The sequence below is a fragment of the Hevea brasiliensis genome, chromosome 9 (assembly GCF_030052815.1).
Source record: "Hevea brasiliensis isolate MT/VB/25A 57/8 chromosome 9, ASM3005281v1, whole genome shotgun sequence".
In the NCBI taxonomy this organism is placed as follows: Eukaryota; Viridiplantae; Streptophyta; class Magnoliopsida; order Malpighiales; family Euphorbiaceae; genus Hevea; species Hevea brasiliensis.
The window spans coordinates 92,268,131-92,292,565 of NC_079501.1; the positions used below are offsets into that span (position 1 = coordinate 92,268,131).

Consider the following 24,435-nt stretch of genomic DNA (forward strand, 5'->3'; position numbering starts at 1 on the left):
TTGAGAGAAGCAAGATACTCTAGGCGGTTCCTTTTCGGTGCCCATCCTTTTGGCGGTAGAAACACTTTCCTTTGCCTCCATCGCCTTTAGTCTTCCTTTTACGTTTAGCTATTTTCTTGGAAGGACCAGGAATCGAGGTTTCTTTCTTATTGCCCTTCTTCTTGTTGGACTTTCCAGCAGAAGAAGATGCAACCAAAGCTACCTCTTTTCCTTTATTGCCTGGCATATTCTTTTGGGCAATAACCAGCATGTTGAGTAATTCAGCTAAGGTGCATTCTTGTTTAGTCATATGGAAATTTGTCACACAATTCCCAAAAGACTCGTGGAAGGATCAAGGATCAAATCAGTTTGTAGTTGGAAATCCATGTTGAAGTCAAGATGTTCAAACCGCTCAATCACCGAATCATCTTGTGGACATGATCCCCAACATTACATCCCTCGGACATCCTCATACGGAATAGCTGTCTAGATATCTCATACCTAGCATTCCTGCTGTGCTCACCATACAACTCTTGTAGGTGAAGGAGGACCTCACTCGCACTCTGCATGTTCTCATGTTGCTTCTGTAACTCATTACTCATAGAAGCAAGCATGTAACACTTAGCTCTCATATCATGCTCCTTCCACTTGTCCAAAGTTTCATGTTCCTCTTGTGTGGCCTCTAGAGGTAAGGGACCAGGAACATTTGAATCTAGAACATATCCTATATGTTCAAGGTTCAGACAAGTTTCAAATTTCTTAGCCAATCGCATGATTAGGTCCTGTCAACCTGTTGTGATCAAGTATGCTTGCAAGGATATTGGGTGGTGGTGGTTGTTTTGTGCTCATTTTTATCAGAAAATTAAACTGCAGAAAATAACCAGATTAATTAGTAAATGTATCATGTAATTAACCAAAATGATTATGGTCTTTTAATCAAATTGGTCCTCCCACTAACTTAGCGAATCCTACACTTCCAAAGTAGAAAACGGAAATCCTAGTTGGATGGATTTCTAGTGGGTGATTGAATTCTTATAATTCTATTGATCATCCTCAGGTACATCCATTATTGGAATTACAATAAACTATAAGTGAGCAACTCCTTGCCCATCACATCTCATGTGAGGTTCAATCCTTTACCTAGCCCCTAATGCTCAAAATCTCAGGTACATCCATTATTGACTTATCTTGCATTAGTTAAGTTGATCCCATTGAGCCAGTAATTATGCAAATAATTTTAATGTCCTCAGGTACATCCAATATTGGCCACCAAACCATTTACATATTTACAACATCTCATGCTTAACAATTATTCTTAAGAAAATCTCTTAAATTAATTGCATCTCATGCAACTATTTAAAATTTCTTAAAATAATTGCCCCATTGGAGGGCTTATGTTATAATTACTTTAATTATACCATTTCCAACTTAATCATTTGTTTGGAAGATTTTATAGTCATTTTAATTACTATTAAGGTCTCACTTTGCACATTATCCATTTAGCATGCATATATCATATAATTGCATACATTCCCATACATCTCATGCATTCATGGATAAGCAGTAAATATGGTATGATCATGGACTTTCTAAGGGATTCAATTCTGAGCCACCAAGAATTGAATCAGGGCATTCCTAGGTGCATTTCATTCATTCATTTTACAAGAGTTGCTGAAGGAGTACATAATCAACACTTGATATTGAATTCCTTCCATTGGTCCCACCAATGCTCTTGACCTCCTTGAACTTCTTGCAATCCAATATTACATAGTAATCCTTGGCATACCAAGGCGAATTTACAAGAAATTAAATAAATGAAATTACAACCCAAAAATATTACAAACTTAATAATACATGCCCAAAATAAATTAAAATAAATTAATTAATTTACAATCCCAAATAAACATAAAAGAAATAAATCCAATCACATTGGTCTTTTATAGTCCATGATCATCCATCATGCATATCACTATTTAACAATTAAATAAAACATACATACTTAAATTAAATTGAATATCTCATATTCAACTTAAAAATCCAGATTTGAATATGATTCAAATAAATTTAAAAATTCAGATTTGAATCTCATTCAAACAAATTTAAAAATTCAGATTTGAATCACATTCAAACAACTTCAAAAATTCAGATTTGAATCACATTCAAACATTTTTTAAAAAATCAGATTTGAATCACATTCAAATATTTCTTAAAAAATCAGATCTGAATTTTATTGAATCAATTTTAAAAAATCAGATTTAAATATGATTCAAACAACTTTAAAAATTCAGATTTGAATCACATTCAAACAACTTTTAAAATTCAGATTTGAATCACATTCAAACAATTTTTAAAATTCTGATTTGAATCATAATTTAATTGTGTGATTAAAACAACTAATTAAACACTTTAATTAGTCAAAGAATAGGCCTTAGATCATACAACAATTGCAGAATTAAAAGCCAAACCTTGAACCACCCAAGGAACCATTGTTGCCGCCACCAATGGTGGCTTCACCATGTGTGACGCCACATCTCATGATCCAACCAGCAATGAATCTCTTGATCTCATGATCAAACACACAATTAAATTATATAATCAACAATCTAAATGGCAAATATAGTGGCTCTGATACCAATTGAAGGAGCGGAAGCGTGAAAAACACAAGATTATACCATTGAATTCAAAAATTTTCACCTAGGGTCACATGCACCATGCAAGATTTATTTTTATCTATTTGATTTCAATGATAAACAACATATTAAAACTCTTTTAATATGTTTTTGGATCTGTATTTGCCATTTAAGATTTTAAAATTAATCAGATTAATTTTAGAACCTAGATTAAATCAAGAACGATTACACTAACCTCTTGATGTCTGCAGCGTGTCTGCGCTTTGAGATTCGTCTTGAGGACACGGATGTTGTCCCTCTAGCTTGTCCACACCGAGAACACCTATGGCAGCCCTTGAACAGCTTCTAAAGCCTTTTCTATTAATTAGAAATTCAAGTTCTGCCTTTTAAGAGATTAGAGATGTAAACAGGACACTAGAAACAATTTCTAGTGTTCTTAATTCAAGAGATTGATGGCTAATCTCTTTGAATTGATGAGAGAGGAAGAGACATAGCTGGAGGCTCAAAGTGGCGTGACAATTGAGAGGAGAGGCTGCTGGTTATGTTTTCTTTTCATAACCACACTTAAATAGCTAGGTTAACACATTAAACCCTAGCCACATGTCACCTTTTGATTAGCTCTAGGTTTAAGTGACCCAATCACATTGTGCCAAGTGTCAAACCTATATTTAATCTTGATTTTAATCATCTTACATGATTAAAAAAACATTTGGCAAGCTTATGTGTTATGCCACGTGTCACCATCTCATGGTGCCACGTGTCACACTGTGAAATGACCAAAATGCGCCTGTGTCTTAATTTTGAGTTCTTAACCCAAAATAATTATTTTCTTCTTCTAATTAATTTATATCAAATATAATTTAATTAATTAATCTCTATTAATTAATTTCTCATCAATTAAATTCATATTTAAACACTTTAAATATAATTTTAATTTATACTACACATCCAATAATCTAGATTTGGTTTCAAGTCATGCTAGGGACTTTGCAATTTAATTGCAAACCAAATCTATTTAATTAATCAATTAAACTCTTTAATTAATTAATTAAATCATATTTAAATAGGTGATAACTTGTGTATGTGTGTGACTTACTAGGCTCATCACTAATTGGCAATGAGACATGATATCAACTCTTAATATCATCAGAACTCTTTCTTACCATAAATGATTTCTCTAAATCATTTTATGAACCTCATAGACCATGGTTAACACCTAGCATAGCATGCCATGGCCACCCAATTAGTAATAAGGTTTACCTTAAATGAACCTATAATCATATGTTACCATGCACTAGAATCTCTACATTACAAAATCCCAACTCAATTTGAGTCATGGTTTATGTCAAACTCCATTTGCTATGAATATTATGTTCTCTTTTAATTCCAGTTCTTGATTAAAAGATTTTTCACATCAGAAACTCTTTTCTGAATAAATCTATCTGTCCTGGCCAGGAACTTGAAACATCAAGAACAATTAAATGAACATAGGATTTTATCTCTATTTACTTAGAGAGCAGATTCCATCTTGATCAAAACATACCTCCATATATAACAAGCAGGATCCAACACATGCCCATATACCCATAAATAGTACAAGTATGAAAGCAGTATCAAACTCAAACTACCTATATACAAGATAATTGTGCTATCTCAGGTCTAAAGATTATATGCACTGATATGATTTATGACAAAACATTGACAAGAGTAAACTCCATGTGCTTGTCATAAGTGTCACTGGTTCGGCCTACTTATCATTTATAAGTGCCTATCAAGTTTGTTATATGGCATGAGACTCACCATTCCATCTTATTTATATCTCATATAAATAACTTGGGAACAAACATGAATACAATCTTTCTGGATAAGTCATGTCCTTATTATGAAGTATCCTCGATTGTGAACCTATTTATGATACTTTGTGCTAGAAATATTATCACTCATATTCTTAACAACTTAAGAATAATATTTCTAACAAAATATCAATGGACCTTTTCTATTACACATAAATATATTATGTAAACAGAAAAGTGGAAATGCCTTTTATTATTAAAAATATGTACAAGATACATACTAAATGATATGCTCTAGGGCATACTACTAACATCGGCATGTTCAGGCTTTCTCTCGTGAAGGTGCATAGGCTGTGCAACACCCTGTGCAAGTTTCGGCAATTCTCAAAATTTCTTCTAATTTCTGTACACAGCTGCACAGACTGTGCAGGATCTGCACAGGCTGCGCAGATTTCGACAGACTTCAAAACTTTAAATTTTCAAACTTTATTTTTGGCACTTTTGGACCTGGAATTTACTCCTCACTTGCACAATTACCTTTTAGTCCATCAAGAATACCATTTTATCTACAAAACAAAAACAAAATTATAAATTAATCAAAAAATTGACAATTACGAAAAATTAACTAAATAACTAATAAAACTAACAAAAAATTACCAACAAATGAATAAAATGACTATGAAATTCAACTTAAATGACTATATAAAATACATGTATTAAATATATTTTTTAAAAGAATTTCAATAATATTGCCAAATTAATAAAGTCGTATTTGACATTAAGCTTAAGAGTAAAAAAGCATTATTTTGGATATGTTGAGAAAAAAAATATAATGTAATAAATTGCCTCTGTTTTATCATCTTATTTTGTTTTATTGCTTTTTTTTTTCTTGACTTCATGAAAATTCAAGTAATTTAAGTTGGAGACTTTGTAATTTATAAAGTTAAATAAATTATATACATATAGAGAGAGGGAGAGTTCATAGAAATTTCAAATTATTTTTTCTCTTTTATATCTCTTTTTTGTGCGGTCACCATTCACCGGTGACTATCACTAGATTGATTTTATTTTATTATTTATTTTGTTTTATTTTTTTAATAAATTTTAAGAATTGTATTCATTTAAAATAGATATGAATTTCTTTCATTAAAAATATAACTGATATCCTATCCCTAATATTAGGGTAATAGTTCTCGTTATTATTGGGGGTTTGTTTTCTCCCTTTAATAAAGTTTTGTTTTAGTTTCATGGTATTTGAATGGACTTTTTGACATTTCAAAATACAATATACATTATTCATTTCTTTTGGTTGGAGGCTTGAAATCTTCAAGCATAAATAATGATTTTCTATTAATAAAGCTTAATATAGTGCGATCTATTCTTTCATTCACGTTTGATGATTTAATTTTTTTTGTGGGCCATAAAAGTAGCAAATTCTCAAAAAGTAGTATTACAAAAAAATTTTTATCGTTCAAAATGAAAAAAGATGAAAAAATTATTACGCTTTATCCAGATCATCATCTCTGAACATAATATTTTAATTATCTATATTTTTATTTTTTTTTCTTATGAAAAAATTATGTTGTATTTATCTTGTGATTTTTAATAATAAATTGTTAAACTTTATTAAAAAAATTAAAATTATATGAACCCTTTCAAATTAATACTAGCAGCTAGTAATATTGATTAAATCATTAAAGTTATAACTAAATGCTTTAGAATGCATATGTCATGGTCCAAAAAATTAAATTAATAATTTAAGTCCTAAAATTTTCATCTCTCACGTTGTTTCAATTTATTGGAAAGAATATTTTTATTTATTTAATTTTGATTGAAATTTAAATTTAAAATTTTATAGCTATGTATAGTAGATTGATTATTGAAAGAAATATTTGAATTAGCTTGTTTAGGTGCTTCTTATTTTTGTTGTAATCAAGACAAAGTGTTTTCTTAGGTCCACTCAACAAAACTTAGCATTAATTAACTTATGTTATAAGAATTATTTATAAGTTGATTCAAAATAAAAAAAAAAAAGAAATTTTAAAAAATAAAAATATATATATTTACAATTCATAGAAATTACCAAGTAAGATGAGAAAATTTAACCTTCTCGACATAGATTAAAAAATAATAATATGATTTCATCCCTAAAATTAAAAAATCAAAGCACAAATCAATAGTTTCTTTTTTTTTTTAATTAAATTAAAGCATTTAGAGATTTAAATTAAATCACTTTGTTGAAATATATTTTGTTGGGTTCGAATTGAAAGTCTAAATACGTACACTCTTAACAATAAAAAAAATAATAGAGGACTTTGATATTCTTTCTTTTTTTTTTTTATTGTTGATTTGGATATTATTCATTAATGCTTCGACTTGATTTATATATTATTTATATATGCATTTCATATAGTCATTTAGGTTAAATTTCACAGTCATTTTATTCATTTATTAGTCATTTTTTAGTTAATTTCATTAGTTATTTAGTTAATTTTTTTATAATTGTCAATTTTGGGTTAATTTATAATTTTTGTTTTGTTTTATAGATAAAATGGTGTTCTTGAGGGACTAAAACTTAATTGTGCAAGTGAGAGTAAATTCCAGATCCAAAAGTGCCAAAAATGAAGCTTAAAAATTGAAGATTTTGAAGGCTACTGAAAGCTGCATAAGGAGCTACATAGCCTATGCAAGTTATGTCCAGAAAATACAAGAAATTCTTAAGTTGCCGAAAGTTCATAGCTTAGTGCATAGGCTATGCACCATCTTATGCAAGAGACCAGAGAAATATTGTAAGTCTATCGAAATGTGCGTAGCTTCCTGCATAGCCTATGCACTTTCACGGAGGGTGAACTTAAACCTGCCGAAACCTGCATAGCCTCATGCATAGGTTATGCAATAGTCTATGCAGCTGACTAGAAAATCTCCCAGGCTTGTCAAAATGTGCATAACCTTCTACATAGCTTATGCACCTGCTTATGCACCTTCACGAAAATTCTCTGAAGCATACCAAAACATGCGCAAGGACTTACATGGCCATGCAAACTTATCTTCACTTATTTTCTCCAGTTTTGACTCTGCATAAGATGCTGCATGGGCACAATTCCAGCCATGCAATTCCTCATTAATTGGCTGAAGGAGCAAATCTTGTCACACGTGTATGACCTCACCACACATCATTTTTAGTCCATTCTAGGGTTTATGTCAGAGGGTATAAAAGCATTATTACCTCATTTTTTTTGTAAGGAGAAAGATTTAGAAAGAGAGAGGAAAAGGAGTCGTCAACTTCATTCCTTTCATCTGGAGCTGGGATTCTTCTTCTTCTTCACCATTTTCTGTACTTCTTTCATTGGGTTTCTTCAGTTTTAGTTTTGTTTTCATCTTTTACTTCTTTTTTTGCTAGAATATTTGTATTAAACATGAATAGTGAGCAGTTCTTTTAAGATTCTAGAGTTAGGTACATAATATTTAAGACATTTTGTAGAATTAAAGTGGTTAGTCCAGATTTTATAGTTATTATGAAATTTTATCCATTTCTTGTGTGCCTGATGATATGCTTAGTGTAGGATCCCATTAAGTTATGTTTTTAATCCTTGATTGAAGTACTGAAAGGAAAAAACCCAGTGATAGATAATTAAAAAATTGGACTTAATTAACTTAGATCTAGAAATAGACTAAGGATTAAGAGGGTTAATAGATTGATTAAAGAACTAATGAGTCTTACTTAATTTTAAACTCCGCAAAAGTAGGATTTAATTAATCAAGGCACTCTTTGTCTTACTCGAAAGAGTTTTCAAAGGATTTGAGAATTAATATCTTTAAAACACATAATCATCATATGTTTGGCTAATCTAGCAAAATTCCAAAATAGCTTAAATATGAACCCCTCAACTCAGGAATCATCTTTTACCATTGTTGATTATTAATTGTTTTTAAGTGCTTATTACCTTTATTCTTGCCATATTTCATTTAGCTCAATTTATTTCTCATACCTTTAGTGAAATTTTCCATTCAAGCAATCTCTTTGTTAAATTTGCAAATATACATTTTAATCCACAATCTCTTCATTTAATTAATTGTTAGTCTAAATTTAGCTTAAATTAATATATTTTTTTATATCAAAAATTCAATTTATAACATAAGTTTTCGAGAGAACGATATCTTTTCTATACTACTTAAATAGCCCGTACACTTACGGTTGGGCCATATCAAGTTTTTAACGCTGTTATCAGGGAGTTGCTTGTTTAAGATTGAATTCTTGATTATTTCAGTTGTTCATAGATTTTATTTTTATATTATCTTTAAACTTTGTGTTTTAATATTCTTTTTAATCTTTTATAAGAAGAGCCAAAAGCCCAAGTGATACATCTCTCTTATACAATCCTGAAATTGAGAAGTTTTATAAAGCCAACAAAAAAGAAACTAGAAAAAGAAAAGAAGCTTTGAGAGCAGTTGAAGTTGAAACAGAAATGGCTAAGGAAAGAGTTAGAATTAGTGCTGGTGGTATTGGTGTAAATAATCAGAACAATGATAATGAAGCTCATGAGGAAGAAGTTGTCAATGTTAATGTGCCTAGGGGAAGTATGATGGATCATGCATTCCTTCATTTTGATGATTTGAGAGAGAGTATAACAAGACCAATAATTGATACAAATAGCTACAAGATGGATTTTGGGGTGCTTCAAATGATTTAGAATTCTCAATTTGGAGATCATCGTTCAGAAAATCCTCATACTTAATTTAAGAAGTTTTCTATGATCTGTGACATGCAAAAGCAACCAGGAGTGTCTGATGATGTAGCAAGGCTGAAATTATTTCCATTCTCTTTGAAGGATAGAGCCCTAGATTGGCTTGATTCTCTACCTCATAATTCAATCACAAATTGGAAGCAACTCACTGATGCATTCCTTACCCAATATTTCCCACCTGGAAAAACTCAAGAGTTAAGGAATCAAATGATTGCTTTTTGACCTAGAGAAGATGAGACTCTTTATGAGTCTTGGATGAGATGGAAGGAGTTGGAGAGATAATGTCCACATCATGCCATTACTAAATGGATGATAAATCAGAATTTCTACACGAATGTTACTCTTGCTATCATAGGAATCATTGATGCTCAAACTGGAGGTGAATTTATCATTAAGCATGAAGATGAAGCTTATGAGTTATTGAGAAAATTACAAAGAATACTCATCTTTGGAGTAGTCCAAGAGGGCCAACTCCAACTCAAAAGAGGCAAGTAGCTAGGATGTATGATCTAGATCCATTTAATATGATCAATGCCAAATCTGATGCATTTATAAATGTCTTAGCAAAGAAGATGGAGGATTTAAGTATGCTAGTCACTTCATCATCTTCTGAAAGTTTTCAACAGATTGCTTATGCAGAAGGAACTATAAATTATGGAGCAGATTGTAGAGAGCAAGCTACTTATGTCGGGAATTATAGAAACAATCACATGGGAAATCCTTATTCTCAAACATAAAATCCAGCTTAGAGGAATCATCCCAATTTTTCAAGGGGAAATTAACAAAATCAAGCTTTAACTCAGAACTTTCCACCATAACAATAAGGGCTTCCATACTTGCAGAATAGGCAACCACCTAATTTTTAACAAATGAATGCAAATCCTGAACCTCCCCCAAGTTAGCAAGAACTAGGTTCTACAATTAAAGCTTTGCTATAACAAATTCTTACTAATCAAACTAAGCATGATGAAGAGATGAGAGAGATGAAGGCAAGGCTGGAATAGATGCAAAAACACAATAGGATGCTAGAAAATCATATTGCACAACAAGCAAGCTCATCAAGTATAAAGTTTATGGAAAAGCTTCCAAGTCAACTAGAAAATCTAAGGGAACATTGTCAAGCCATCACATTAAGGTGTGGAAAGGTAGTAAACAATGAGAAACTGGAGGAGAGTGAGAAGAGAGAAAATGAGAAAGATGTTGAGGAAGATGAAAAATAAGAGAGTGAAAAAGAAGAGGATTCAAGAAAAAGTAAAGAGGAGGTTAAAGAGAAAGAGAAAAAGTACATACCTCTAGAGCCTTATAAGCCACAAATTCCCTTTCCACAGAGATTTCAAAAAGCCAGATTACGTAAGCAATTTGGGAAATTCTTAGAAGTTTTGAGAAAGTTGTACATCAATGCGCCTTTTATTGATGCTCTTTTCCAAATGACTTATTATGTGAAGTTTTTGAAAGAAATTCTCTCAAAAAAGAGGAAACTTAAAGATCATGAGACTATAGCTGTGATAGAAGAGTGTAGTGCCATACTCCTAAAGAAGCTTCCTCCTAAGCTCAAAGATCCAGGAAGTTTTTCAATTTCATTCCATATTGAAGAATCTTGTTCTATAAAAAGCTTTATGTGATTTAGGGGCTAATGTTAGCTTTAAGCTTAAAGATCCAGGGAGTTTTTCAATTTCATGCCATAGTGAAGAATCTTGTTCTATAAAAGCTCTATGTGATTTAGGGGCTAGTGTTAGCCTTATGCCTCTTTCTATCTATGAGAAGCTCAACATGAGAGATGTTAAGCCAACCCACATTTCTCTTCACCTAGTAGATAGATCAATTAAATATCTAGAGAAGATTTTGGAGAATGTAACTTTGAAGGTTAAAAAGTTCTATATATCCAATTGACTTTGTCATTTACGGCAGGGAGGAGGATTCTAATATCCTAATCATTTTATGGAGGCCTTTCTAGCTACAGTAGGAGCATTAATTGATGTTAAGGGTGAAAAGTTAACTCTTAGAATCGGGGAAGATTAGTTGGTCTTCAACATTGATAATGCCATGAAGAAACATCATTATGATGCAAACTCTTATTTGAGAAGTTATATTATTGATGATCTTGTAGAGGAACATTTTAGGAAGAGATATCCTTAAGATCCCCTTGCTTAGTTCATGGGGGAAGCATGGACAATGACAATCCTTAAGTGGCTGCATTTGCTCAACATCTAGAGAGTAATCCACCTTGTTTCTCAGCATCAGTTTTTTAACTTACACAAGTGAAGAAAGGTGAAATTAAGCAACCATCATTCAAGAAAGAAGATGCACCTAAGGCAGAACTTAAACAACTTCCTTCTCAGCTCAGGTATGCATTTCTTAGCCTTAATGAAACTTATCTAGTGATTGTTAATGCAAATTTGTGTAATTTAGAGGTTGACAAGTTGTTAAGAGTGCTGAGACAATATAGGAAGGTATTAGGATAAACAATAGATGACATCAAGGGAATTAGCCCCAATTTTTGCATGCATAGAATGAACTTAGCGGAAAACTACAAACCATCTATTGAACATCAGAGGAGGTGATGAGAATCAAGCTACATCCACGCCAAAGGATTTCATCCAAGGTCCAATTACTAGAGCTAGAGCTAAATTACTTCAGAATTTAATTTGTGAAATCATAAGGAGCAAGGATTATAAGCTGGAATGGCATGAAGAAAATTATAAAGGATTAAATTTGGTGAAAATTAAGCTTAGAAGTGACCAGGTGTCATATGGAGCATTAGGTTACATGGAATAACCTGTGGACATGCATGCACCAGATCCAACCCATGTACATGCATCTGCTAGCACCTTTTTCAAGGAATATTCCTTACTGTTATAACCACCTCTCTTTTGGACTTAAATGCCCTTATTTGCTGCTGTATTAAATTTACTTTTTGTAAGGAGTTTTTAGTCTTTTGATAGATTAATTTTTGTTTGGACTTAAAGCTCCTTACAGCTGTTACTAAAGTAGGGATATTTTTGTCTTTAGCTTTGAAGCCAAGAGGCTATAAATACAAGTGTAATGAGAGAGTGGAAGACACACTTTGAATATTAATGAAAGATTGTTTCTACTCCTTTAGTGAGTAAATTGGCTATTGCCTTTGTTCTTGTGAAGCTCATTAACTTGTTGAGATTTCTATCTTGCAAGGTTTAATGTGCATAATATTCTTGGTTTATTCATTCTCCATATGAATTGGGTCAAGAATCCCATTTCTGATATTTTCTTTGAATTACACAACCATCTGATTGTGCTGGTTCAAAGAATTGAATTCATACATCTTGATTTGGTGCTTTCCATATTGTTCATTTAATTCTTGAATGTGGGTTTTCAAGTTACCAATTACTTGAAGGTTCACATCAGTTTTGGTATCAGAGCAAAGGGACGTCCAAACAAGGTAGATTCTCTATTTACTTCTTATTCTTTGTGTTTCTTACCTTCTTCATATTTGTTGTTTGGCTCTTGGGGTTTAGTTGGACCTGTTTGTTTAAAAATTTGTTTTGTTGAGTTTGTCTTTGGGTTTTGGGTTAATCAAGCCAAAGCCATTATTCTAGCTATCCATCTTGCTTCCTTCATTTTGAAATCAAGCATGAGAGATTATTTGGGTCATTGAGTTCGACTTACCAATTTGGCCTGAAACTGTACCAGCATTATTTGGGTGTGTTTAAGACGTTGGGTGTAAATTTTGGGGGTTGTTTGATATTGTTTGTCTGCTGAACCAAAATTTTGCGGCAGACTCGATTAAATCAAGTTCACATAGCAAATAGACCCAAAAATTCCTGAAAATTTACAGGGTGTTTATACCCCATTTCAGTAGTTCCCAAATTAAATTTCAGCTTAAAATTCGTCCGTTTGTGTGGGGAACCAAAATTTTGCGGCAGAATTGATTAAAATAAATTCACATAGTAAATATACCTAGAAATTTTTGAAAATTTATCGGGTGTTTATACCCCATATCAATAGTATCCAAATTAAATTTCAGCTTAAAATTCATCCGTTTGTGCGGGGAACTAAAATTTTGTGGCAGACATGATCAAATTAAGTTCACATAGCAAATCAGCCTGAAAATTCCTGAAAATTTACAGGTTGTTTTTGCCACATTTGAGCTATTCTCAAATTAAATCTCAGCTCAAAATTTAACCGTTTGTGTGGGGAACAAAATTTTGTGGCAGACAAGATTAAATTTGGTTTACATAGAAAACCTGTCAAGAAAAGCCTGAAATTCTAGCAGCAATTAGTCAGTACTGGATTGCATTTGCCTTCTCAATTTCAGCTCAAAATACACTAATTTGCTTGGTGATCCTAAATTTATGCAATTCTTAGTGTATTGTGTGAACTGCTGGTAATTGTGATAAGTTGGTGGTAAACTTGGATATTTAAGCTTGATATCTCTTCTTTAGGTTGTCTCTTTTCCAGCTTACTACTCTTTTATTTTGGTGTCTTCTTTCTTGATTCCTTATTGCATTACATTTCCATACTTGAGCTTTTCTTTTCTTGATTTCTTGAGTCACATTATTGCTTTTTTACTCGTTTTGATCCGTCACGTTCAAGAATTTTATTGTGTGTTAAATTTTTGTGAGTACAGTCTTGGATTGAGTTACTTGAGTTTGATAAGAACTTGTGGATATAGCCAAGAGAGGTAAAAGGCACAGAGTGGTGAGTTCATAAGAGGGGAAAAGCCTTGTTGAGTTAAACACGAGTGAAGTGTCCCCTGTTGAGTGTGAACACGTAAGGGAGTGAGTGAGGTATTTTCTTTACACTAACCATTTTCTTGCAGGTCTGAAAACATGTCTAGAAGGGGTGATGGTAGTGAGGGGGAAGGTGAAAATCCATTCTACATGCAGGCTGTCAGACAACAATTTGAAAGAATGAATGTTGTGTACAATGGAATCATAGATAGGTTGGAAAGATTGGAGCAAAGAGATAGGCAAAATGAGAGAAGGCCAAATAGGAGGGATCTTATACCTCCAGTAGTTGAATCAGATGAAGATGAGGTTGATAACTACGATTTTGAGGTTGAAAGACCTAGGAGGGGTAGATATGAGAGAGGAGCTGAAGATAGGAGGAATGGGGATAGGAGGATAAGAAGAGAGGAAAGAGAGAGGAATAGGGCAGATGACAATATCAAAAGTATTAAAATGAGCATCCCTTCTTTCCAAGGGAAAAATGATCCGGATGTGTATCTAAAATGGGAAAGGAAGGTAGAAGCTGTGTTTGATTGTCATCACTATTCAGAGGAGAAGAAAGTAAAGTTAGCAGCAGTAGAATTTACTGATTATGCTTTGGTATGGTGGGATCAAGTGTTGATTAGTAGAAGGAGAAATTATGAGCAATCAATTGCAACCTGGGGTGAGATTAAATCTATAATGAGAAGGAGATTTGTTCCTAGTCATTACTATGGAGAGCTACATCAGAGGTTACAAAGATTGACTCAAGGTTCTAAAAGTGTTGAAGATTATCATAAAGAAATGGAAATTGCTATGATTAGAGCAAATGTAGAGGAGGATAGAGAAGCCACCATGACCAGATTCTTGAATGGTCTAAACAAGGAGATTGCTCATATTGTTGAGTTACATCACTATGTTGAGTTGGAGGATATGGTCCACATGGCTATGAAGGTAGAAAGGCAACTTAAAAGCAAGTCAAAATTTGGAGGAAATTCAGGTACTTCTTCATCTTGGAAGTCTAACTGGAAGAAAGAGGATAGGGAAAATGCTGTTAGTAACTATAAGAAAAATGAGGAAAAGGAAAAGAAGGCGGAGAAGAAATTTGTAGAAAGTAAAGGAAAGGAGGTTGCAACTACTACCCGAAATAGAGATGTGAAGTGTTTTAGGTGTTTGGGCAGTGGACACATAGCTTCTCAATGCCTTAACAAGAGAGTCATGGTCATGAGAGAAAATGGTGAGATAGAAACGGAGGAGGAAATTGTGAGTGATTCCACATCTTCAGGGGAGGAGGATGCAGAGGTAGAATATGCTGCTGAAGGAAGTGCTCTAGTGATTATGAGAGCGTTAAATACTCAAGTAAAGGAGGATGTTGGTGATGAATTGCAAAGAGAAACAATTTTTCATACAAGGTGTCTTATCCAAGATAATGCTTTTAGTGTTATCATTGATGGGGGAAGTTGTGCCAATGTTGCTAGTACTATTTTGGTGCAGAGATTAGGGTTGAGGACTTTGAAACACCCTAGACCCTATAAATTGCAGTGGTTGAATGAATACGGTGAGGTAAAAGTAACAAAACGAGTGCTGATTTCCTTTGCAATAGGAAAGTATCAAGATGAGGTTATGTGTGACGTGGTTCCAATGCAAGCTGGCCATTTATTACTTGGCCGACCATGGCAATTTGATAGAAAGGTGATCCACATGGGTATAAAAATAGGTATTCTTTTGAAATGAATGGAAGGAAAATCATTTTAGCACCTATGACACCAAAACAGATTTATGAAGACCAAAGAAGGCTTAAACAAGCAATGGGTGAGGTAAAATCAAAAGTGGCCGAAAAGAGAGTAGAGAAGAAAAGGAGTGAAAAGAAATTAACTGAAAATGTTGTGAGTGAGCAAGACAAGGGTGGTTGTGAGGAAAGAAAAGAGAGTAAAGAAAACATTCCAAGAGTGCTTGAAAAAGGTGAAACTTCGGCACAAAAGGAGAGCTGTACGGAAAGAGGGGAGAGAAAATTAAGCTTGTATGCTAAAGGAAGAGATGTGAGGAATGCCATGTTTGCCAACAAGCAAATGTTATTAATTCTGTTTAAGGACTCTTGTTTATCCACATCTGACCTTGACCCCTATTTGCCTAGTGTTGTTGTCTCCCTTTTGCAGGAATATGAGGATGTGCTACCTGAGGAGATGCCAGCTGGACTACCACCTATTCGAGGGATTGAGCACCAGATTGATTTTGTACCTGGAGCTGTTATTCCCAACCGTCCAAATTTATAGAACTAACCTCAAGAAACTAAAGAATTACAAAGGCAAGTTGAGGAATTGCTAGCTAAGGGTTACATGAGAGAAAGTATGAGCCCTTGTCTTTGCACGTCCTTTTGGTACCAAAGAAAGATGGCACATGGCGCATGTGTGTGGATTGTAGGGCGATCAACAAAATCATCAGAAAGTATCGCCACCCTATACCTAGATTCGATGATATGTTGGATGAACTTTGTGGTGCTTGTGTGTTTACCAAAATTGACTTGAAAAGCGGATATCATCAAATTCGCATGAAAGTAGGTGATGAATGGAAGACTGCATTTAAAACAAAACATGGACTATATGAGTGGTTAGTGATGCCTTTTGGGCTAACTAATGCTCCTAGCACTTTTATGAGATTGATGAATCATGTGTTGCGTGCTTTTATTGGAAAATTTGTTGTTGTTTATTTTGATGATATATTGGTTTACAGTAGAGGCATGAATGAACATATGCATCATTTAAGAGCTGTATTCGATGTGTTAAGAAAGGAAAAATCATATGCTAACTTGAAGAAATGTTCATTTTGCATGGAAAAGATTGTCTTTTTAGGATTTGTCATTAGTGCTAATGGTGTTGAAGTCGATGATGAAAAAATTAGAGCTATTAGAGACTGGCCCACTCCAAAGTCTGCATCTGAAGTGCGTAGTTTCCATGGACTAGCTAGTTTTTATAGAAGATTTATTAAGAATTTTAGTACCATTGCAGCACCATTGAATGATCTTGTCAAAAAGAATGTTAATTTTGTTTGGGAACAGAAACAAGATGATGCTTTTCATAAAATTAAAGACATTATGTTACCTGATTTTTCTAAGACTTTTGACATTGAGTGTGACGCATCAGATATAGGTATTGGAGCCGTTTTAATGCAGGATAAGAGACCAATAGCATACTTTAGTGAGAAGCTTAATGGAGTAGCTTTAAACTATTCTACATATGACAAGGAGTTGTATGCATTGGTATGTGCCTTGGAAACATGGCAACATTACCTTTGGCCAAAGCAATTTTTCATCCACACAGATCATGAGTCATTGAAGCATATCAAGGGGCAAAATAAGTTGAGTAGGCGTCATGCAAAATGGGTTGAGTTCCTTAAGACCTTCCCATATGTGATTCAATACAAACATGGGAAAGAAAATGTAGTGGCTGATGCCTTATCTCGAAGGTATAACCTTCTTGCCCTTCTTGATGCAAAGTTATTAGGATTCGAATATGTGAAAGAATTATATGCTGAAGATGATGACTTTGCTAGAGTGTATGCAGCTTGTGAAAAGAATGCTTTTGAGAAGTTTTATAGGCATGATGGATATTTGTTTAGAGAAAATAGATTGTGTGTGCCTAAGAGTTCCATGCGTGAATTACTTGTGAATGAGTCTCATGCTGGTGGATTAATGGGTCATTTTGGTGTTGCCAAAACTTTAGATGTATTGAAGGAACATTTTTATTGGCCGAATATGAAAAGAGATGTTGAAAGAGTATGTGTTAGGTGCATTGTGTGTGCTAAGGCTAAATCTAGAGTTTTGCCACAAGGTTTGTATACACCTTTGCCTACCCCTAGTGATCCTTGGGTTCATTTGTCTATGGATTTTGTGTTGGGATTACCTAGGTCTAAACAAGGCCATGATTCAATTTTTATTGTTGTTGACAGGTTTTCAAAAATGGCACATTTTATTCCATGCCATAAAACTGATGATGCTACAAATGTTGCAAATTTATTCTTTAGAGATATTGTTAGGTTGCATGGCATACCTAAGAGTTTAGTTAGTGATAGGGATGTTAAATTCCTTAGTCACTTTTGGAAGGTTTTGTGGGGAAAATTGGGCACCAAGTTGTTATTTTCCACCACTTGTCACCCACAAACCGATGGTCAAACTGAAGTAGTAAATAGGACACTAACTACTCTTTTGCGTGCTGTGGTTAAGCAAAATTTGAAGTCATGGGAAGATTGCATTCCACTTGTTGAATTTGCATACAATAGAAATGTGCATTCTTCTACTGGCTATTCTCCATTTAAAATTGTGTATGGTTTCAATCCTTCAACTCCTTTGATCTTTTACCTTTGCTTGTGAACGAGCTTGCTAGTTTAGATGGAAAAAGAAAAGCAGAATTGGTGAAGAAAATCCATGAACAAGCCAAGCTTCAAATTGAAAAGAAAAATGAAAAATATGGTAGTCAAGCCAACAAAGGAAGGAATAAAGTCACATTTCAACCTGGAGATTGGGTATGGGTTCACTTGCGCAAAGAAAGGTTTCCCTCTCGAAGGAAATTAAAATTACAACCAAGATGTGATGGACCTTTCCAAGTGCTGGCCAAAATTAATGATAACGCCTACAAAATAAACCTGCCCAGTGAGTATAATGTCAGTGCCACCTTCAATGTTGCTGATTTATCTCCTTGTGTTGATGCAGGAACAGATTCGAGGACGAATCCTTTTGAAGCGGAGGGGAATGATGAGAATCAAGCTACATCCACGCCAAAGGATTTCATCCAAGGTCCAATTACTAGAGCTAGAGCTAAATCACTTCAGAATTTAATTTGTGAAATCATAAGGAGCAAGGATTATAAGCTGGAATGGCATGAAGAAAATTATAAAGGATTAAATTTGGTGAAAATTAAGCTTAGAAGTGACCAGGTGCCATATGGAGCATTAGGTTACATGGAATAACCTGTGGACATGCATGCACCAGATCCAACCCATGTACATGCATCTACTGGCACCTTTTTCAAGGAATATTCCTTGCTGTTATAACCACCTCTCTTTTGGACTTAAATGCCTTTATTTGCTGCTGTATTAAATTTACTTTTTGTAAGGAGTTTTTAGTCTTTTGATAGATTAATTTTTGTTTGGACTTAAAGCTCCTTACAGCTGTTATTAAAGTAGGGATATTTTTGTCTTTAGCTTTGAAGCCAAGAGGCTATAAATACAAGTGTAATGAGAGAGTGGAGGACACACTTTGAATATTAATGAAAGATTGTTTCTGCTCCTTTAGTGAGTAAATTGGCTATTGCCTTTGTTCTTGTGAAGCTCATTAACTTGTTGAGATTTCTATCTTGCAAGGTTTAATGTGCATAATATTCTTGGTTTATTCATTCTCCATATGAATTAGGTCAAGAATCCCATTTCTGATATTTTCTTTGAATTACACAACAATCTGATTATGCTGGTTCAAAGAATTAAATTCATACATATTGATTTGGTGCTTTCCATATTGTTCATTTAATTCTTGAATGTGGGTTTTCAAGTTACCAATTACTTGAAGGTTCACATCAGGAGGTTAAACCTAAATATGAAAGAAGTGGTTAAAAAGGAAACCCTAAAGTTGCTAGAAGCGGGTGTTATATATCCTATCTCAGATAATGCATGGGTTAATCCAGTTTATGTGGTCCCTAAAAAAGGTGGAATAAGTGGTTAAAAATGAGAATAATGAACTAATTTCCTCCAGAACATCATTTAGTTGGAGAATGTGCATAGATTACAGAAAATTGAACAATGCCACTAGAAAAGATAATTTCCCACTTCCTTTCATTACAGAAAATTAAATAATGCCACTAGAAAATATCATTTCCCACTTCCTTTTATAGACCAAATGTTAGAGAAACTTGCCAGACATTCACATATTTGCTATTTGGATGGATATTCAGGTTTTTCCAAATCCCTATCCATCCAAATGATCAAGAGAAAATTACTTTCAGTTGTCTATATAGAACCTTTACTTATGAAAGAATGCCATTTCGTTTATGCAATGCACCAGCCACCTTTCAAAGGCGCATGATGGCAATCTTCTTAGATTTTATTGAAGATATAATGGAAGTTTTTATGGATGACTTTTTTATTTATGGATCCTCACTTGATATTTGTTTGGGTAATCTTTCTAAAGTTTCGCAGCGTTGTGTAGACACTGACCTAGTTTTGAATTGGGAAAAGTGTCACTTTATGGTCCAGGAAGGGATAGTGCTAGTGCATTTAGTGTCTAACAGGGGTATAAAGGTTGATAAAGCCAAAGTTGAAGTGATTGAAAAGATGATTCTACCCACCAATGTCAAAGGAGTTCAAAGTTTTTTGGGACATGCTGGGTTTTAAAGGCACTTCATTAGGGATTTTTCAAAGATAGCTAAACCTTTATCAAATTTATTAAGTCATGATGTACCATTTATATTTGACCAAAAGTGTCTTGGCGCTTTTTACAGGTTAAAGGAAGCCCTGACTACTACACCAATCATGTAATCACCTGACTGGAATCTTCCCTTTGAAATCATGTGTGATACAAGTGACTATGCAATTGAAGTAGCTCTACATCAAAGAAAAGTCTATTATGCTAGTAGAACTCTAGATAAAGCTCAGATCAATTATGCAACTATTAAAAAGGAATTCCTAGCAGTTGTCTTTGCACTTGAAAAGTTCAGATCATATGTCATTAATTCAAAAGTGATTGTATTTTTAAATCATGAGTAATTAGATATTTGCTTCATAAAAAGGAAGCTAAACCTAGGCTAATTAGGTGGATTTTACTACTGAAAGAATTTGATTTGAAAATTAGAGATAAGAAAAGAGCTATGAATGTGGTTGCAGATAATCTAAACATATTAAAAGTAGATAATGAACAGTTAGATGCAGTCCCCATTGATAAGTTTTTTTTGGATGAACAACTTTTCTTTATTGTTGCTAAGTTGCCATGGTATGCTGACTTAGTAAATTATCTATTTTGTGGAGTATTGCCTCCAGGAATGAAATGGCAACAAAAGAAAAGGTTTTTGCATGAGGTAAAATTTTATACATGGGATGAACCCTTGCTTTTCAGAAGATGTAGTGATGGGCTGATAAGAAGATGCATTCCTGATGAGGAGATTAAAAGTGTTATGCAACATTGCCATGCATTAGATTATAGAGGACACTTTGGAGTTTCAAAAATAGCTAGTAAAGTTCTACAAGCTGGTTTCTTTTGGCTAAATCTATTTCAAAAATAGCTAGTAAAATCCTACAAGCTGGTTTCTTTTGGCCAAATCTATTCAAGGATGTGAGAACATTTGTGCTAGAGTGTGATAAATGCCAATGAAGTGGAAATTTGTCAAGGAGAGATGAAATGCCCCATAATGGTATCCTTGAGGTGGAATTATTTAATGTATGAGGAATTGATATTATGGGACCATTTCCATCTTCCTATGGCAATAGATACATTATAGTTAGAGTTGATTATGTGTCAAAATGGGTAGAAACTATTACAACTCCAACTAATAATGCAAAAGTTGTAGTTAAATTCTTGAAAAAAGTTATTTTAAGAAGATTTGGAGCTCCTAGAGCTATCATTAGTGATAGGGATACTCATTTTTATAATAGGCAATTTGAGACCTTGATGAGGAAGTGTGGTGCAGTACACATGGTAGCTACACCACATCACTCCCAAACTTTTGGTCAAGTTGAGATTTCTAATAGGAAGCTTAAGCATATCATGGAGAAAACAATAAACAATTCTAGGAAAGATTGATCCATCGAATTGGATGATGCTTTATGGGCATATAGAATTGCCTACAAGACACCTATAGAGACTATACCTTTTAGGTTGGTGTATGGTAAGTCTTGTCATTTACTCATAGAGCTAGAGCACAAAGCTTACTGGGCCATCCGTACCTTGAATTTTGATATCAAACAAGCTAGTGAGAAAAGGCTATTGCAACTTAATAAGCTTGATAAGCTGAGAATGGATGCCTATGAAAATGCTTGCATTTACAAAGAAAGAACTAAGGCTTGGCATAATAAGAACATAGGAATAACGAATTCAAAGAAGGTAACTCTATTTTATTATTTAACTCTAGATTGAAATTGTTTCGTGGGAAACTCAAATCAAGATGGACTAATCCTTATAGTCTCTAAGATTTTCCCACATGGAGTAATAGAAATTTGGAGTGAAAAATCTGGGAGTGTCAAGGTCAATGGGCATAGATTGAAGCATTACATTATAGGAGATCCAATTGAGGGAGCAAGTTTTTGCAAACTCTTTAATTCCACACCTTCTTCTTAGTAAAAGTGAATCAAGGGTCAAGCTAATGATCACAAACTAGCGTTCTTGGGAGGCATCCAAGTTCCTTTGTTTTGTTTTTTTTGAGTTAATGTTATCTTCATTGTTTTTGTTTTGTTTTAAATCTCCCCTAGATTCAATTTTGAAATTATTAAATTTGTCTTTTGTAAATGCTTTTGCTGAGGGAATGAGATGTTGTAGTGTTGGGAAGTGCCCTTTCCTTGATTTTTAAATCCTTGCCTATTTTTGAAGCTAATTTGTTTAATTTTTCAAATGTGTAGATTTTTGCTATTGCTACATAGCCTATGCAGTAGACTTTTTAGCTTTTGAGCAGCAAATTATAGAAAATCTACTGTTAACTCATTCATCATTTGAGAAATGGTTGAGATTTGATATTCTAACTCATAAATTACTTTTCTAAAGTGAATTTTATGGTGATTGTTAAATTTTGAGGTTTGGAGGTTGATTTAATCTAAAAAATTTAAATTTGTTGTGTTGAGATTTATTTGAGAATTGATGACAACAATTTGGTATTCTTGGGTGTGTTTTGGTGCAATTTTGGATTTGAGCATATTCAATCTTAAGTAATGGTGCATAAAAACAAGTTTTAGAGTCTCAAGGTACTAAAATGAAAAATTTTGTGAATTGATTGAAGATTTCACTGTTCATGTGAGCTAATATACATGACTTGCTATTCTTAATTGAGTAAATCTGAATTGCAATGAATTTTTGCAACTTTTGGTATTAATTCAAATGTAAATAAGTCTATTCAATCGATATTTTAAATGAAAAAAAATAGCTTTGAAGTTAAAATTATTTTTAGATTGAATTGCAAGTATTGCAACTCTATTATTGCATGTTTCCTTGATTCTGCAGAAAAGTGCATAACCTATTGCATAAGTCATGCAAAAATTGGTGTCGTTTGATTAGTCCTTTATTCATGTTTGTTGAAATGTACATGGCCTATTGCATAGCTTATACACTTTCGCACTAAAAATTTTCAGCTTTCCATTCTTTTTGCTAAAACATGCATGACCTGTTGCATAGCCTATGCAGCTTCACGCTAGGTCTCCAAAGGTTCCATTCTCCTTGTTGAAATCTGTATAACTTCTTGTATAGGCTATGCAACTTCATGCCTTGTCTATGCAACTTCATGCATACCCTATGCACTTTTATAAAACTGCCTTAACCCACTTCTTTTCCCATTTTCATGTCGACACCTCCCCTCTCTCCCATCTTTTCCTATTTTCTTGCCACTTTCTTTTCTTTTTTCTATCTTTTAGTCAAAACACAATTTTTAAAACCACATTCTCTTCTCTTTTCTTCTCTCAACACCTCCTTCCTTCTATTCTCATGGCTTTTCCACCTCCACCTTCTCCCCATGGGTCATCATTACATATAGAACGTCTTACAATTCAATTTCCTGACCCACAATCACCTCCACCACAAACTTCACCTCTCTCTACTTATAAAAGGATGCGGTCTAAAAGCATTAAACCTACTTCCTCATCCCCACCACCTGCAAAATACAGAGAACAATCCCAAGAAACCCCAATCTCTGAGCCATCACAAAAAAAAATCCAAAAAAGGCCTTTTCTGCAAAATCTAAGGCTTCGAGCACTCAAGGAGTAGTACCCATAGTCTAGTCTACCACCTTGAGTAAGAGTAAAGCATTTGCATCCTATCCTATTCCTACATAGGTATCACCCAAATTACCTTAGCCCTTGATTAGCAATGAACATAAGGTTATTTTTAGGATACTACAGATAGAGAGATTACAGCCACTAGGTATATTGCAGAGGGTGTTTTGCAATTTATTGGGCTTTTTTTATGATGTGTTTGCTTATCGTAGACTTTTTAAAGAAGTAGGAGACGGTTTATCTTTGCTGAGCTTAAATTACATGAAAGGACATTTAAACCTATAATAAAATTTTGGTGCTTAGGATAAAAAAGAGAGTTGACTCTTGATGCATTTCATGAAATATTTGGATTTAATGTGAATGAGTTATTTAGAGTGCCTTACAAGAACACCACTGTGCTAAAATATTAGTATTTCGGATGAGAATCAATATTGGAAAGCAATTTCTAATGATTATCATAAGTTTTCTACTAGTATGTCTAAGGCTTCTCAAATTAAGGGCCTAGGACTTAGATATGTTCACAGATTCTAGCCACTACTATTTTGGGGAGAAGGTCCAACACTGGAACTCTTTGTAATATATACATTTTCATTCTTTGGTGTGCTACAAACAAATTTAGGGTTGCTCCAAGGTATTTCTTTTGTTAGCACATTCT

The 24,435-nt window shown here is 33.6% G+C and overlaps 1 non-coding gene across 1 annotated transcript; it reads right to left on the minus strand.

The window, feature by feature from the left end:
* Positions 1–9,338: 9,338 nt before the first annotated feature.
* Positions 9,339–9,446, minus strand: LOC131183702 (small nucleolar RNA R71). Its single transcript, XR_009151739.1, has one exon. It is a non-coding gene; the product is annotated as a small nucleolar RNA R71 (small nucleolar RNA).
* Between the last annotated feature and the right edge of the window lie 14,989 nt (positions 9,447–24,435).